The sequence below is a fragment of the Panthera leo genome, chromosome A2 (genome assembly GCF_018350215.1).
Source record: "Panthera leo isolate Ple1 chromosome A2, P.leo_Ple1_pat1.1, whole genome shotgun sequence".
Classification (NCBI taxonomy): Eukaryota; Metazoa; Chordata; class Mammalia; order Carnivora; family Felidae; genus Panthera; species Panthera leo.
The window spans coordinates 34326635-34343286 of NC_056680.1; the positions used below are offsets into that span (position 1 = coordinate 34326635).

Sequence of the window (16652 nt, forward strand, 5' to 3'; positions counted from 1 at the left end):
ACATGTGCACACACACATGCACAAATACATGTCCACACCCCTGCACACACTCACAAATACACACACACACACTAGTTGGGATATACTTATACCAAAAACAATTGTTTCTCTGAAATTTAAATTTAACTGGGCACCTTGTATTTTCTCTGGCATTTCTACCTCCGTATCTATTCAGTTTTTAAATTCCAGTCTGCTTTGCTGGCCACTGTAGGAATTTAAATTCAACAGATCCTGAGATTGGGCTTCAGAAGCACATGATTGATTGAGAAGGCTCACAGAGAAAGGGAACCAGGGAGAGGGGCAGGAGACCAGGGGAGAGAGCTATGCAAGGCCGTGTATTCAGCTGGACCTTAGCTTTAGCCTAATCCCAAGAAAAGCTCTGAATTACAGACTGGACCCCATAGTTGGTCCCACTTTGGAGCAAGGAGGGGTGGCCTTTTGTGACCTGTGTTAGGCATTTACGGTAGGCAGCTCCCAGAACTGGGAATAACTTCCCAAGTGAGACTAACCTACTTTGCTGAGAATTCTCTGGGGAAGAAGGTAAATGTCAGCCCTCAGCAATGAGCAATAACATTCATAGCAGGTGGGAGACACGGGAACCTTCCGGGTAAAGAGGATCTTGGCATCAACGTCAACTATAGATATCCTAGTTGTAGGTAGCCAGTTGGACTACATGGACCATCTTTTCACGTTCAAAATCTACTCACGATTTTGATGTTTCAAAAAGGCAGCATCATTTACTGAACTCTGCCTTGGCAAGACTTAATTCTGTCTGGACATACTACACAACACAAACACAGCACTAGTAATAGATATTTCTTTATAATATCTATATGACCTTTATCTGTGATCCAATCTAATTTAATCCAGTAAGCAGTTACTGAGCACTTACTATGTGCAAATCATGACTATGTATCCCTTGGTGTTCTTCTCAAGCACTCTGTGACATAAGCAGGCTAGATCTCCTTAGCTTCATGTCTAGCAAATTAGAGAACACAAAATCTACCAAATATTCCAGTAAATACCATTGAGGGCCTTCATAGAGGTTAATTTACTTTCCCACAGCCACAAAGCTGAAATGTGGAAAAGTCAGAACTTAAAACCAAGTTTTCTGAGACTCCCTTCGTTTTTGAATAAGTATTCAGACCAAAGTATTCCTAAGTGGGCATTTATAAATAATAAACATGCATGGTCCTAGAAAGTTAAATAGAAATTCATCTGGTAAATTTTCTTTAAAGCTATTAATTTTGCAGGAACATTGGATTCACAGGAAGTTCTAAAGATAGTACAGAGATGTCCCTATATCTTGCTTCCTCAATGGTTATATCGTACCTAATTATAGTATCAAAACAAGGAAAATGGGAAAATGTGTACGTTACAGTTCTATCTCATCCTCTCACATGTGTAGATTGATGTAACCACTGTCATAATCCAGAAACAGAACCATTCTGCCACCATAAAATATTCCCATATGCTACTCTTTTAACATCACACTTGGCCACACTTTTCCACCATCCTGAACACCTGGCAAATACTAATATTTTTTCCCCATCTCCATATTTTTGTTATTTTGATAATCTTACCTTAATGGAAGCGTACAATGTGTGACCTATTGGGATGGGCTTTGATCACTTGGCATCCCGTCCTTGAGTTCTATCCAAGGTTAAGACGTTTATCACTCGCTTACTCCTGTTTTATTCCTGAGTGGCATTCCATGACCTGAATCTACAACATTTTGTTTAACCATTCACCTACTGAAGGATATCGCAGTTGTTTCATTAATTTTACGTATTGTTTTGTATTCAATGTTATTGATTTCTGTGCTTATACTTGTTCTTTCTTTCCTTGTGCTCACTTTGGGTTTAATTTGCTCTGATTTCTCTCATTTCCTAAATTGTTAAGATTTGATTATTGATTTGAGGCTTTTCACCATCTCTAATTCCATGGGTGATTTAGAAGTAGGTTGTTTAGTTTCCAAGTGTTTGGAGATTTCCCTGTTATCTGTTTTTCATTTCTAGCATGAAGAACACACTCTGAATTGTTTTAATTCTTTTAAATTTGTTGGGGAATGTTTCATGGCCCAGATTATGGTCTATGTCAGTGCCATCCCATGAATGCTTGAACAAAGTGTGTATTCTGCTCCAGCTGGGAGGGGGGTTTTATGTGTATTGATTAGATCCTCTTGGTTGATGGTGTTGATGATATATCTTTGCTGACGTTCCGTGCTGGTGTTTTGTCCATTGTTGAGACACGGCTGTTGACGTCTCTGGCTGTAATTGTGATTTGGCCCATTTCTCCTTTCAGTTCATTCAGTTTTTCCTTCACATATTTTACGACTGTAGTGTTAGGTGCATATCCATTTAGGGTTAAGTATGTATTTTTGGTGGGTTGATTTTTATCCTACGTACTGTCCCTCTCTGTCCCAGGTAATTTTATTTGATCCAAACTCTACTTTGCCTATTATTAATATAACCACTCTTGCTTTATTTTTCTTTTCCTTTTCCCCCCTTTTTTTCACTTTATAAATTAACAGCTTTGTTGGTATATAATTCAGATATCATAAAATTCACTCTTGTAAAGTATACACTTCAGTGGTCTTTAGTACACTCACAGGGCTGTACTACCCTCATGACTACCTAATTTCAGTACATTTTTACCACCAGAAAGGAGCCCTACAACCATTCCTCCCTCCATCCAGATCCCAGAAACACTAACTTAACTTCCCGTCCCTATGGATTTGCCTATTCTGGACATTTCCGATAAATGGAATCCTATCACATATAGCCTTTTGCAACTGACTTTTTCCACTTAGCATAATGTGTTCGAAGTTCCTCCACGCGGTAGCACGCATCGGCACTTCATTTCTTTTCATGGCTGAATAACACTCTGTCCTATGGATATACCACATTTTAAAAGCCTGTTATTCAAATCCACACTGTCCGGATTTCAGTGGGACTTAGGATTCTTCTAGGATCTCGTTAGAGAGCCCGCTTCCCTGGCTCTAAAATCCTCTTCTGCCCCGGCTACAGCCATTTCACTATGATGTCGCATAGGAAGAAATGTTCATCTCTTTGCTAGATCTCCAAAGCCCGCCTTTGCCTAGTGATTTTTGCCCAAGCTAGGAGCTAATCGCAAATTTTTGCAAGTTTCATTGTTTTGTTCTCAAATTCCTTCAAGCCTTTGCTCATCTCTCGGGTTTAGTGTCCAGAACTTGATAGTTGGTCTGTTATTTAATGATTCTCGGTGTAGCCAGACCATGTTAATCTTTTATAACATCTACATTGCTAAGATAACCTTATTTAAAACTATTAAATATGAGCCATATACAATACCTGCAACATAAGTGTCAGTCTGTGATTGGTGAGTTGGGTGTATCCGTAGGTTACCACAGGAAAGAAAAAGCATACTCAAGATAGGAGCATAATTACAGAAACTGTTCACACAAAAGAGGTATTTGCAGAGAACTGTTTACAAAAATGATATTGAAGAATAAAGTGTGAACAGCAGCCCATCTGTCACCAGACCCAGGCCTGCAAGGACAGAGGAGCAGCTACCGCCACCTGGGAGGGGACAGCCATGCAGAGAAGTCCATTTTGAGAACAGTTTAGAGAGCATGCAGGCCAAGACAACCTCCGAGCGGGGAGAGAGAATTATCCAGATCTCTCTTCTCTCCTCCAAGCTCTTCTTAGGGCTCCTAATGGTTGAACTTAAAAGGAAGTCAGGGGACAAGGGAGCTGACATCAGCCTCTAAGGACAGGATGCCAGGTAAAAAAAAAAGGTACACAAGGGATCTGGAGGGGTGAAAGACGGTATTCAGCCTAGGTGGTTTGTTTATTAGTATCCAGGCAGACATAAATAGCAGATTGGTTAGACAGGATGCTGGGAGAATATCTGAGAATCAATTCTTGAATCCTATCAATTACTCAGACTGATATTACCAATTTAAATGATTAGAAAGTCATCAGTTTTGTAAAAACTCATGCCTATGAAATACTGATGATAGCTTTTATTTAGTGTCCCTATAACCAAAATATATGAGGTAACCCGGGCTCAGGGTTTCAGGTTACTCTATGATAAATTTTCCTGAGAAGGCAATCATGATATTCAGACAGAAACTATTGAATAATTTTTACAATCTTCCAATTTCTCATCCTCAGCTTCTGCCATGCTTTCTGGTGCCTCACACCTGTCTCTTATTCACCTTATAAAATACAGGAGCCTAGAAAAAGAAGGGGAACAAGGGAGCATAGGACTGCTTCCCACTGATTTCATCTGACTCACTGAGTATATATGCATTCCCCAGCTTGAACTCTATAATATTTTTCATTCCCTAACATAGTGCACAATTGGGAAACCCATTTTATTTTTAGCTTCCCTGAGCTCACAGAACTACAGGATCACCTTTAAAGGCAGCCTGACTTTATCTTGGCTATTCAGTATGATTTTTGGATACAACACAATTACCACAAGCTTTGAGATACAGGAAGTATCTCAAACCCCATGACCCATGACTGATATTAATGCCAATATCTTCCCATGGAACAGAAGGACACTGAGAAAACAGGAAATGGGGGAAAAAAGATGGATTGGTGATTACAAAGAAAGGCAAGAGACTATAGAACCTCTATGTTCTCAGAGGATGCACCAAAGTCAACATACTTCATGAGCTAATGTGCTCCAGAGGGAAGAGGAGGGAGGGCAATGTGGAGAAACAAGAGCCCGGGGCACTGATGTTAGAGGAAATGGAACTTCCAGAGAATAGAGTGGCAGGAGAATGCCATTCACCACCAGCTGTCAGCACGGGACGATGGAGTGGGAGCAGAGAAAAGGAGCTGTCTTTCGGAAAAGTATTAAGCAACTATTGAAAAGAATGTATTAGCTACCAAAAACTACTGATTTTGAGACAATTTTGTACTTTCCCGAGGAGGATATAGATACTATTAACATTTTTAGTAGATATGAGACCAGACTCTACCGTAGCAAATCAACGTTGTAATGAACTCTGGTGAAATTATTTCATTTCTAATGTTAGATTCTTCTCATTAGAATAATTGTCTAAGTAAGAAAGGATAGATGGTAACTTTCTCTTATGTTCACTTGTTCTAATTGCCAGTATTGCCTAATTTGTCTCTTTATTAGTAAAGTACACTATCCTGTGTTTTCATATTGAAAAACACATATTTTTAATGAAACATGGCAGTGGAAATTCTTAAAGGTTTTATGGTTTCCATGAGTTTGTGTTTCCTCTGACAACTGGTTGTAGAAGATTCAGGTAAAGTATCAAATAAGCCAATTAGGTGCTTTCCTTAATACTGAGACATGAATAACAGTCAGTAAGAGAGCTTTATGCAGGATATTCTTTTTCTTTCTTTTTTTAAAGAGAGAAAGAGAAAGAGAGAGAAGGGGAGGGGCAGAGGGAGAGAGAGAGAGAGAGAGAGAGAGTGAGAATGTCAGCCAGGCTCCATGCTTAGCATGGAGCCCAACTCGGGGCTTGATCCCATGACCCTGGGATCATGACCCCAGCTGAAATCGAGAGTCGGATGCTCAACCACTGGGCCACCCAGGCAGCCCAGGGTATTCTTTTTCTTTTCACTGCCCTCACCCATCATCAATGAATATTCTATTGATTATTAAAATAAAATTTAATCCCCAGCACCTGTTATTTACTTTACCCCAAATGTTACAGACCTACTTATCTAAAAAAAGAAAGCCTCATCCACTTATTAAATGGGAATCTACGTGAAGTGACAAACACCAAGTGGTTTGAGATTGCATTCTGCATCTGGAAGGGATCCCTAAGACTGCTACACTCAACATGAAAAATAAATATTTACTTAAATTTCTACCCACATAGTAAATATCAGTGTCAGGAATGATAATGAGAATAATATTTTAATATAGCAGGTTTTGTTTGGCGAGTTAATAGAGAAGATGCTTATTGGAAATAATTTTAAAAATATTAAAGTTTTTCATCACTGCTCTTTGGTATGTGAAATTGATGTATAAATAAAATGTTAATAGAGGCTGGTGCTTCTACTCAGAATTCCCAATCGGTGTGCTCAGGGTACGTGAAAAGTATGCAAGGATATTAATACCTACAAACGTCAGGGGTATGGGTTGGGAGGCCCCAGACCATAACCAGCCTCTAGTATCTTGTACATATACGCTATGTATGTCTTGACATGAAAATACTTAGAAAGTGCTGGTCTCTGTTCCAGACTGTTACATTAAAAAAGATGCATGAACTGTTATGTACATGAAGCTTGGCCAGGATACTATGAAATCATTTTGTTTATAAAAGTCTTCTTCAGGGGCATCTGGGTAGCCCAGTCAGTTAAGCGTCTGACTCTTGACTTCCGCTCAGGTCACCATCTCACAGTTCGTAAGTTTGAGCCCTGAGTCGTGCTCTGTGCTGACAGTACAGAACCTGCTTGAGATTCTCTTTCTGCCCCTCCCCCGCTTGTGCTCATGCTCGCTCTCTCTCTTTCGAAATAAACAAACTTAAAAAAAAGTCTTCCTTGCAATCACGTATTTAATTTGAAGGGAAAAATGCATTTTCTCCTCAAAATTTGCTTCCAGGTTTAAAAACAAGAGTCCACCTTCAGCTTCAGGGTGAAACTTCCCATTTGGGAGAGGGCAGTGAGGGGTTTGTAAATTCCTTAATGTGATCGGCATGGTTGGCCTGTTTTTCATTCAGGGATGACCTAATTTCTGTACAGCTGCATGTCCGGAGCCTGGCAAAGGTGTTTAGATACTTGACCGAAATGCCATGTGATATATGATCTTGATATGCTGCATGCCTCTTCATTTGGAAAATATCACCTGTGACAAGGTGCATGAGCTTTCCAAGGGAAGGAGCTTGAAAGTCACTAGGAAACCTAACCCTGGGTGAAAGACATCTGATGTTACTGGTATCTGACATCAGTAGTTTAGATATATATTTTTTTCATTCTAAGCAATAGCAGAAGAGGGGGGAAAGAATATATAGCTTTTGAAAGTATAAAAGAGGCCAAATATCTACACCTCTCCTCAGAAAATTGTGGTTTGGAATGGTAAGGATACTCTCGTTCCCAAGAAAACACTCATTGGATCAAGCAAAGAGGTCAAATCTACCCCTTTTCATGAGGGTATTCAAAAACCTATGCAACGTGTCTGAAAGTATGCTACCCACTGTTCAGACAGCTTCAATGATACCCCATTTGTTCCACGACATAATCACTCCCCATTTCCCTACCACTCATGGTCTTCAGCACTCGTACTACCTGGCTCTTAAGTGACTGAGCACCGAGCCCTCATAACAGAAGAGACGAAACGCTTGATGAATTCCACAGAAACAGAAACACATTTCCTCCCAGGGCAACTCGTCTTCAAGCAAAGTTTTAAGTCCATGAAAAAAACAAATTACCATTAAGAAAACAACACTACTCATGTTAATTGACTCATTCTCTGTCAGTAATCATTAAAAAGGCCAGATGAGCCAGTGTTTATAAATTCGTATTTTTAGTGGGGGTGTTTGACTACTCCATAGATCTTGCCCTCTGCCTGACTGTTCCTTTAAAATATTTGATTTATGGTGGTTAAGTGGAAGCTAGGGTCGACCATTAATTGACTACAAACACATCTGGGTAAACCCAGATATTCGTAACACGATTATAAAAAAAATGTCTTGCATCTCCATGCTAAACAGAGAACCTCCAACATGAAGTTTTACCTTCTTTGAAGCCAAATGCACCAGTAATTAAAAGACATAACCCCTGGGTTGAATTCAGCTTATATAGTGTTTCTTTATATTGTATAGTATTTTTAAACAAATTGGAATTAGTAACATCTGAAAGTCAAGATATTTTACATTAGATCAAGTTCATCATTGATATCTAGTAAAACACGGAAAGTTCCCTCAACCTGAGTCCCATGTCACCCCTTGGCAACACTGAGCCTGTGGTCCGCAGGGACTCGTCACAGCTGACCCTTTAAGCAGGGGTGAGCTATCCGGTTTGTACAGTTTCTTATCCAGCTCAGTCATTCAGATATTCATTTATACATACATTCAATAAATATCTCTTAAGTATCTACTATGTGCCACAAGACATTTTGCTAGATTCCGTGTTCCTAGAACGTACAATCTAAGGGGCAATGGAGAGTAAACAGCTCTATAAAATTACGAATTAAAAGAATGCAATGAGGAAAAATGTGAGGGTGCTACGACCATCTGCTAGAGGGTCCTGAAGGGTCATGGGGGTGGAGCAAAAAGCATCAGAGGTTTCCTGAAGGAGCAAATCTCCAAGCTGAAATGTGAAAAACCAGGAGGGGTGAACCAGGACCAGTGCGTTGCAGGGAGAAAGAACAGTAGGAGGGAAGGCAAAAGCAGGGTGGATTGTTCAAAGACCTAAGAAGAAATGGCTGGCACAGAATGAGGCTGAAGCAGATGTACACAGGGTGAGACCAGGAATCTTGTGGGTCATGTTAAAATCATTGGCCTTTGTCTTTAAGAGAAGCGAGTGGACGCTTAAGGACTTTTTCAGCAAGTAGGTAGCAAGAGAACCGTGTTTTACAATGATCGTTCTGACTACTGGGTGGAAAAGGGTTTTTGTGGGGGGCAAGCATGGAAGCAATTTCGGATGATATGCACTACAGTTGACCTCATGGAAAGGGCTTCAAAAACTGACGTGCAGGGGCGCCTGGACGGCTCAGTCAGTTAGCGTCTGACTCTTGATTTCTTGATCTCACAGTTGTGAGCTCAAGTCCTGCATCAGGCTCCACGCTGAGCATGGGGCCTGCTTAAGATTCTCTCTCTCTCTCTCTCTCCCTCTGCCCCTCTCCCTCACTTGCACTCTTTCTCTCTAAAATTAAAAAAAAAAAAACAAAACTGACATGAATGTTAAAAACCTGAATGATACGAGAAATGGCACAAGACCGTAACGAGAGACCTTTGGTTTGCTGCTCCAGATCTACTTTACCCTGCTGCGTACCCAGGAGGCTGAGCCACATGGACTCCATCCGCAGGCTCCCTCACCTGCTACGTTCTGGTAACATTCATTTGATGGGTGTGCCACCAACGGGAGATCAGGGGATAGGATCAGAAGAGCGACATCAGGGCATTTATTTACCCAGCTCCCTCCCGGCTGGACTGTAGTGGTTACATTCTTCCAAAGGGCGTGGCTCTTGTCAGAATGTACTCTTTCCACTTTCCTTCATCTTTCCCTGTCTTTGAGCTTCAAGGTTAGGGGCAGTGATGGCATTCCACTGTTGCCCAAGCAAGGATTTCATCACTCATTGTTAGTATCTCCTAACTTCTGCCCACACATTCCTAAACAGTCCTTTCATTTAAACTCTCTTTGGTTGGGGCGCCTGGGTGGCTCAGTCGGTTAAGCGGCCGACTTCGGCCTATGTCATGATCTCGCGGTCCGTGAGTTCGAGCCCCGCGTCCGGCTCTGTGCTGACAGCTCAGAGCCTGGAGCCTGTTTCAGATTCTGTGTCTCCCTCTCTCTGACCCTCCCCCGTTCATGCTCTGTCTCTCTCTGTCTCAAAAATAAATAAATGTTCAAAAAAATTAAAAAATAAATAAATAAACTCTCTTTGGTTACCCCCATTTAAATATGCCATTTGTTTCCTGCCAGGATCCTTGGACTTAACCTAAATCATTAGCATTAGTTGGAAACAAGTCCAGTGAGGAGCTTTTTAAAACTCCTAATCCTCCTACCTTTAAAGGTGAAGAGACAAAAGAAATGATAATTAAACCACAATGACAAAGCCAAAAGAAAAGCATTTAAGATGCATCATTCTGCCAGTTCTCTTTCCTATAATGAGGTCAAGAAGGCATCAAGAACACTTAAACACACAAGAGAGGAACGGAAAGGGAATTGTAGCAGATGCTGTTTTGTAGCAAACACTGTTTTGTAGCGGATGCTGTGATGTGTTGCATAGATACCCTCTTCGTGCCTGCACCTCCCTCCTCCTTCTCAGTTGCTGCCAGTGTTGAGTGTTGGTGGCTGACGGGTCTCAGCTGAGTTGCACTCCAGGTCATGCCTTTCTTCAAAGCAAGCCTGCACACAAAGACTGACTGATGGCATAGAAAGGCCCAAGTAGGTCAACTCTGACCTGAAGCTACCTAGCTTCATTCAGGCTAATGTTCTAGTGCAGCCAAAATACCTCCTCTCTGCCCAGTCCTTCTTTCCACACCCCTCACAGATGTTGATCCCAGGGGCACGCCCCAGTAAATTTCCTACCTGCTAAATTCTACTTCATAGTCTGCTTTCTGAACTACCTGACTTAAGACAGGTATAATGAGCCATTTTCTTATACAGATGTAAAAACATCAAATGTCAGAATTTTAAGTTCAGGTATGATAATCAAAAAATATAGTGAGGGGGCGGCCGGGTGGCTCAGTCAGTTAAGCATCCAACTTTGGCTCAGGTCATCTCACAGTTCATGAGTTCGAGCCCTGCAACAGGCTCTGTGCTGACAGCTCAGAGACTGGAGCCTCCTTCGGATTCTGTGTCTCCCTCTCTGCCTCTCCCCCACTCATGCTCTGTCTCTGTCTCAAAAATAAATAAACACTGGAAAAAATAAAAAAAATATATAGTGAGCTTAATAAACATCCACACAAGGTAGATACTCAAAAAAAAGTTTATTTATTTTAAGAGAGAGAGAGCAGGGGCGGGGGGAGGGACAGAAACAGAAGAGAGAGAATCCCTATGAGGGGCTCAACCCAATGAACTATGAGATCACAACCTGAGCTGAAACCAAGAGTCAGACGCTTAACTGACTGTGCCACCTGGGTACCAATGTGATACTTTTTTTTTTTTTTAAACATTTATTTATTTTTGAGACAGAGAGAGACAGAGCATGAATGGGGGAGGGGCAAAGAGAGAGGGAGACACAGAATCGGAAGCAGGCTCCAGGTTCTGAGCCATCAGCCCAGAGCCTGACGCGGGTCTCGAACTCACAGACCTCGAGATCGTGACCTGAGCTGAAGTCGGACGCTCAACCGACTGAGCCACCCAGGCGCCCCACCAATGTGATACTTTTAATATGGATTTCTACAGTAGGAACTAGAGGTAGCCAAATTGTCTTTTTATGGAGGTTACTGACACACAAATCCTGTGTTTGAAGAACAACATACATATGGTTTGGGAAAGTAGTATTATTTTAAGGCTCATTAAGATAAGTGACTTTTTGAGAAATATGCTCCATGCAGTAGGCTGTGGAAAGGGCCAAAGATACCTGGCATGAACTTCCCCAGGATATTTGTAAGTTTAGTCACTGTTTTACTAGTTCCTATTCCATACCAGGTCTTGTGCTAAATGACCCATGTGCATTGTCATATGTAATCTCTAAATAACCATTTGAGGTAGATGATTTTATTATCCATAAGTGTGGTAGAGGAGAACCAAGCCAATATGTCCTTGTGGGTTCAAGTCACTGAACCACCCTGGGCATCAGATTCCACAGCGGAAAATGGGCAGGACAACTGCCTACAGGTGGGGGTGGTGGGGACTGAATGAGATACAACAGGCTTAGAGATGCTTTCCAAGGTAAGTTGCCAGGCAAACATTACAAATGATAATCACCGTAGTTTATGCGGGTGCGAATGAGTGAGGGAGTGTGTATATGTTGGAGAAAGGGAGAAAGAAAAAATTAGTATTCAATAGATGAGCAGATGAGTACCTTCATTTTTTTAATATTTTTTATTTATTTATTTTGAGAAAGGGGCAGAGAGAGAGAGAGAGGGAGAGAGAGAGAATTCCAAGCAGGCTCTGTGTGGTCAGTGCAGAGCCCGAGGACAGGGTTCAATCCCATGAACTGTGACCTGAGCCGAAATCAGGAGTCAGACACCCAACCAAATGAGCCACACAGGCGCCCGTGGCACCTTCATTTTATCTATGAGCAACAGTGGCACGAGAATTAAATATACATTTCAAATAATTCATTTGACAGGAACAAGATGATCGTATGCCATTAGGAAGAAAAAAGTGGGGCATCAGAAAGAAGACAGAGTTGAGACACGCTTTCGAGAGCATTATGCTAAGCGAAATAAAGACAAATACCATATGATTTCACTCATATGTGGAATTTAAGAAACAAAACAAATGATCATTGGGAAAAAAGGGAGAGAGAAAGCAAACCAAGAAACAGACTCGTAACTACAGAGAACAAACTGATGGTTACCAGAGGGAAGGTGGGTGGGGGATGGGTGAAATAGGTCATTGGGATTAAGGAGGGCACTTGCGATGAGCACTGGGTGATGTACGGAAGTGATGAATCACTAAAATGTACACCTGCAGCTAAGGTTGCTCTTTATGTCAACTAACTGGGATTTAAATAAAAACAAACAAAGTAACAAAATACCGAACATGATTCCTGCTGCCCCATTTTCCTTTCTAACAACCGTATTGGTATTATTCAAGGTAGAAGGTAATCATGTCTACATTCTATTGACCAAACTGGTCCCCACGTTCCCTGCCAGTCAAGAATATGTTCACTGGACAATATTCCGCCCACTCTCTTAAGAAAATTTACCTGATCAGAGGACTTTCAAGCCCTGCCAGTTCACTGTGGAGTGATAAAACACTGGCCACAAAGCCAAGTATATTTCTCAGCCATGTGCCACGGTGATTGGTGGGATTCATGTCAGAGTTTTGGAAGAAATACAATACGTTTCATTTCTGTCGTCTGGAGTGTTGGTTCCCTGGGAAACATTTATAACTAAGGCTGGTGTTCACATGCAGGCTATGGAAGAAGAAGGCAGTTCCAAAGGGGAAATATGCTGAAAACCCACCCGCATAAATTTGAGCTAATATTACTAACTTGGGGGGATAGATCATTGTTCACAGGCTTGGGTGAGAAAAACCAGTGTCTTAGGGCCTGAATTATAGGGATAGGAACATTGATTTCTAAGCAGACTTCACATGCAAATGCAACACAGAAATTTCCATAGATTCTTTTCTGATATAAAAAGAGAGTTTTTTTTGAGAGCCTTAGAGAAGGCAGTGCATGAAGTTGTAAAGTCTGCACTTTATATGATACCAAGAATGAGAAAATCTCAAGGATGATTTTTCAGTTACCCTGGGGAGTGTTTAAGATTGTTAAGCATATGCTAGCTCCATAGTTTTGTCTATATCTAGACCCAAAAAACCAAAAATCTAAAAAAGAGAAGAACTTTCTAATCTGGGAATGGCTTCAATTGTCAATCATTCATTAATACATTAAAAATACAATCCTGCTAGCATGTACTATATTCTGGGTTCTGTGCATAGGTTGAATGCTAAAAAAAAAAAAGAGTAAGACATAATTTTTATCTTCAAAAGACACAGACTTGAGAGTCACGATCTTAAGAGAAGTGGGTGCTCTATGTCTTTTCTGGACAATAGATATTTCTTGACTCATGATTGTGCATTTCTCATGACAGTTACTGTGGGAGAATGGAAAGGAATTTAGGAAGGATGGGAGGAGGGGGGAAGAAGAGAAAGAATTAAAAAAATAAAACAAGACAAGCAAATCAACGTCATCATGACTGCTTGAGTGAGGCCAAACCTTGATCCAGAATCGAGTGAGTTACTCCAGAAGTAATGAGCTCAGTAACAACACTGGATTGTTGTTTTAACTTCCACCACCTATAATTCTCTCTTGAGATAATTTCCAAAAACAAATGGCTATATGCAAGCCCTTCTCAAACACTGGGTTTTTGGCGGGGAGGAATCTAACTTAAGACAAGTATCATTTAGACAAATTTTAGCTCAGACTGGGTCCACATCCACCGATTCCTGGTTAAAATTAAACATATAAATATGTAACAGGTACTGTGGCCCAAAAACCTGTATCTATGCATCCTGCTCCAGCCTCCTCAGAAAGTAGTTCTAATTTTGTTTTTATTTATTATTCAGCATGGTCCTGTGCACCAAGTCCTGAGGTGGCAAATAAGCAAATAACAGCGTCATAAGTCATTAGGGAAACTCAAATCTATTGAACTTCACCAAACATCTATTAGAATGGTTAAAATAACTATTTAAAAAATTCTGACGGTACCACATGCTAATGAGGATGCACAATAATTGCAATTCTCAGACCTTACTGGAGGGAATGCAAAATGGTACAGCTGCTTTGGAAAGCAGCCTGGCAGTTTCTTACCAAGTTCAACATACATTTACCATATAATCCAACAATCCATTTGGCCCATGTATCTTTCAGTTGATGAATGAATGAAAAAACCGTGGCACATCTCTGCTATTCAATATCAGTCAGCAATAAAAAAGGAGTGAATTGTTGTTACACACAACACGCATGACTATCAGATGAATTACGCCAAGTTAAATAAGGCAGGCTCAAAAAGCTGTGTACTATCCGATTCCATTTATGTGACATTAGTCCAAAGGCAAACAATAGAGAAGACAGATCAGTGATTTTCGGTGGGTGGGGGTGGGGGAAACCACTGATGACCAAGGGGAATGGGGGACTTGGGAATGCTATAACTGTTCTATGTCGTGATTACGGTGGGGCAACAGAACTGTTTTTGTCAAAACCCATTGAAATCTACAATGAAAATGATTCCATTTCATTCTATATAAATTACACTTCAGTAAACCAGACTTAAAGAGGTTAGGTAGCAAGCACCAAAAACATTCTTGAGGGTTTATAGATTTTCAATTTTATCTGAGCTTCAAAGATATAGTTGGTTCTTTTCAGGCAAATATAGTTTAGAAGCTTACTTTCTATATTAAAAATACAATTATTAACACAGAGTTCAAAGCTACACCAATAAGTGCACCCACTGGAGAGCAATAAATATCATTCTCATTGAACTGGGAGAAAAAAAAAAGAAGTGACTATGAAGTAGGAAGGCACCCAGTTGAGAAAGTTAATAGGAAATTGCCTTACTTATCTTTTTTCTTTATTTAAAAAAATTTTTTTTAACATTTATTTATTTTTGAGAGAGACAGACAGAGAGACAGACAGACAGAATGTGAGCGGGGGAGGGGCACAGAGAGAGGGAAACACAGAATCCGAAGCAGGTTCCAGGCTCTGAGCTGTCAGCACGGAGCTGGAAGCTGGGGGTGGGGGTGGGGGCTCGAACTCAGGAACCACGGGATCGTGACCTGAGCCTAAGTTGGTTGCTCCACTGAATGAGCCACCCAGGCGCCCTGCCTTGCTTTTCTTATTGACGGGGTATTGTTAGGAGAAGAGGTGAATTAAAAAGTGGGAAAAATATGTAGAAACCATGAAGAGAGGGAGAAATGGCATTAGTTAGAATGAATAAAGGTCTGAAAGAAGGTCTAGCATTAAGAATCTAGAAATACAGGGGCGCCTGGGTGGCTCAGTTGGTTAAGCGGCCACTTTGGCTCAGGTCATGATCTAGCAGTTCGTGGGTTTGTCAGGCTCTGTGCTGACAGCTCGGAGCTTGGAGCCTGGAGCTTGGAGCTGTTTCGGATTCTGTGCCTCCTTCTCTCTCTGCCCCTCCCCTGCTCACACTCTCTCTCTATCAAAAAAAAAAAAAAAAAAAGAATAAACAAAAGAATTTTAAAAAAGAATCTAGAAATACTAGCGGTACTTATAAGCAGAAGCAAATACATACAAGCTGGAAATATTTTTTCTAATTCCAGGTCTTCTGATGGTCTGATTAGACAGAACTATTGTATGCCATGTATCGCCCTCCTTTCTAGCTGTAGCTTCTAAAGCCTAAGAACAACCTCCCTATGGTTTTCCCCAATAGTTGTACCAGTTTACATTCTTACCAGCAGTGCACAAAGGTTTGCTTTTCTCCACAACCTTACCAACACGTATCTCTTGTCTTTTTGATGACAGTCATTCTTACAGGTGTGAGGTGACATATTATAATATATGTGTCAACACATTGCACAGCTTAAACATACACAATTGTGCCAATTATATCTGAGTAAAGCTAGGGGGGGAAAACCTAAGAAAAATCCAGACTAGTCTTAATACCAATGGGCTTAAGAGTAAGCATCCTATGATTACACCTGCAATGACTTCATCTTATGGACGCACCTGGAACAGCTTCAGCTTTGTTGGCAAAGGCAGCCAAGTTCTCTGAGCCATAATGGCTAGGATGCTCGTTTCCAGGAAACAAGTATTTGCTTGAGATACATACATAGAAATATTAACATTAATGTATGTGTGTGTTAGCTATACTAAAGACACCACTCTGTTATCAGCTTATTCTTTACAAACAGCAGTACTAAAAGACGCTTTATAGAGTACAAAAGGTATGATGATAGGCTCAGAATTTATTTCAGAGATAAAAAAAATAAATGTGATTGATGTAACAATCCTCAAGATAATGCACAAAAGTATTCAGCGGGACTCAATATACAAATTGAAACAGGCCTTCAACCATACAGCCATAGTCTGTTCCAATTAAACTGAACACATTTCCTAAATTAGCTGAATAGAAAATTAAACTATATTACAAGTAAATGGAAACAAGAACTCACATTTCAGTAATAGGTAATCCACACAGTTATAGGAATAATTACTCATACACAAAGAGTGATTTAAAATAGCAATCTTAGAAGAAAATGTGAATCTTTACACTTGCACAGAATGAGAGGGATAGAGAAAAAAGTAATGTCCTGTAACCTACTAATATTCAAATGCAGGTTTTAAACCTCAATTCAGAAACAAAGCAAGTGTTTCTT

The 16652-nt window shown here is 40.6% G+C and overlaps 1 protein-coding gene across 3 annotated transcripts in view; it reads right to left on the reverse strand.

Annotated features, from left to right (window-relative positions):
* The window catches only part of SUCLG2 (succinate-CoA ligase GDP-forming subunit beta), a 330084-nt gene that overhangs the window by 5751 nt on the left and 307681 nt on the right, over positions 1-16652 (reverse strand). The window lies entirely within an intron of this gene.